The sequence below is a fragment of the Laccaria bicolor genome, genomic scaffold, assembly GCF_000143565.1.
Source record: "Laccaria bicolor S238N-H82 LACBIscaffold_32 genomic scaffold, whole genome shotgun sequence".
Classification (NCBI taxonomy): domain Eukaryota; kingdom Fungi; phylum Basidiomycota; class Agaricomycetes; order Agaricales; family Hydnangiaceae; genus Laccaria; species Laccaria bicolor.
The window spans coordinates 544,281-546,404 of NW_001889903.1; positions in this window are offsets into that span (position 1 = coordinate 544,281).

A 2,124-nucleotide genomic window follows, 5' to 3' on the forward strand; every position below is an offset into this window, starting at 1 on the left:
CCGACACACCTCACAATGTCAACGGACAGCCACGTCAACAGATGCCAACGCCAACGACAACATGTACCACCACGTGAACAGACGATGACCACGCCAACAGATGCNCACGTCAACGGACCACCACCACGTCAATGCACGACAACCATGTGAGCGGACGCCCACATCAACGCACCACCACCATGTCAATGCATGACGATCACTCCAACGGACACCCACGTCAATGCACAATGATGTGCCCCCAACGATGGGAAACCGAGGTGCCACATCGCTGTCAGCGATGTGGCAACCAAATGACGAACGACAACGACGATGTCATCGTTCATCGTTCACACAAAGGTGAGTCCCCTGACTCTCCTTCATCCTATCCCATCTCGCTAACAGCCACCACGACATGACATGACGACGACGAGTGCATTGTCCCTCCCCCCTTCCCTGTCCCTCCCTTCCCTTTCCTGCCCCCATTCCTTTTCCTACCCCCCTTCCCTGTCCCTCCCCATTTCCATGTACCCCCATTCCCTGTCCCTCCCCATTTCCATGTACCCCATTTCTATGTACCCCCTTCCTTTTCCCTCCCCCCTTTCCTGTCTGTCCCTCCCCATTTCCTTGTCCTTACCCCCTTCCCCATTTCATTGTCCCTGCCCCCTTCCTTTTCCCTGCCCCCTTCCCTGTCCCTCCCCATTTCCTTATACCCCATTTCCTTATACCTCCTTCCCTGTCCCTCCCCATTTCCTTGTCCCTACCCCCTTGTCCATCCCCTCTTCCTTGTCCCCTTTGATATGCACTGTATGTAGTAAAATAGATCTTATGTCATTAATAAAATACATTAAACATTGATCTTTTGGGCGTGAGATGTATGACTTGACTAGGTGTGAATTCTGTAAGAAATTCTGAGTATTGAGGAGTTGCATCAATGCAGATTAAGTCACCTGACCTCTACCTCAGTGCTGATCCATTCTGATTGTAGAAACTCTGATCAGTGCTGATCAGAGCATGTGGGGGAGGGTAAAGTACTGCTATTTATGGTGGATTGTGGTCTTGTTCAACTGGATTCCACTGGATTCCAGTCACATTCCACCGGAGTCCTGTCCCATTCCACCGGATTCTGCTGGAATGACCGGAGTCCAACAGGAATAGGTAGGGCACAGTAAAGTACTGGGATGTGACATGTGTAATATCGAGCGCGTTGTTTTGTGGGGCCTTCCACTGTCGTTTTGTGCTCCTGTTCAATGTGCGGGGCGAGCAGGGCGAGATCTAAACAAGCTCAGAGAAGGTATATTGATTGTATCTCCAAGCGTATTGAAGGATGGTGTCACTGCACATGAAGTTAGTGAAACCGTCGCTTTGTCTGGGCAACAATCAGAGGTGACAAACCTTAATGAAGAAGATCTTGTGGCTGAGGTTCAGAACATGGAGGAACAGGTCACAGCTGAAGGTGTCACCCTTGGCTGTAGTCCTATGCCTTATTTTCTGGAAGAATGCACTTTATTCATTTCCATAGGGAGTGCAATTGGCCACTGTGGATTAATCCACAAACCTTTTGTCTGATGCAAAACCATATATAAGAATGAGTCTTTCTATTGATTTCAGTTTATTATATCAATGAAATGTAGATTGTGCTTCTCTATGTCCAAATATGTGTCAACAATTCACAGTTTTAATTCTGAGGAGATATTTATGTCCTACAGCTTTGTTTCTCCCAGAAAGAACCTCTCAAATTTGAGAAAATACATATTTGATAATGTTCTGACACTCCTAGATAGTTTCCCTCTGTCAATTGTAGCCAGAATAGCTGGATGCGACATATCCATTTCGGATGACCTTGGGCTTTTTGATGCCTTTGGTACACAATTGTCAACAATGCACAGTTTTCATTCTGAGGAGATATTTACGCTCTATGGCTGTGTTCCTCCTAGAAACAACCTCTGAAACCTCACCAAATATATACTTGATAATGTTCAGATCACTTCAGATAGTTTCCCTCTGTCCAATCTGACCGAAATAGTTGGATGTGATGAACCATTTTTGGATGATGTTGGGCCTTAGACGCCATTGGTACACAAATGTAAACAAATTCAATTCAACTTGAAAAAAGTCCTCTGCCACATGATGTACAGACGTACAGGG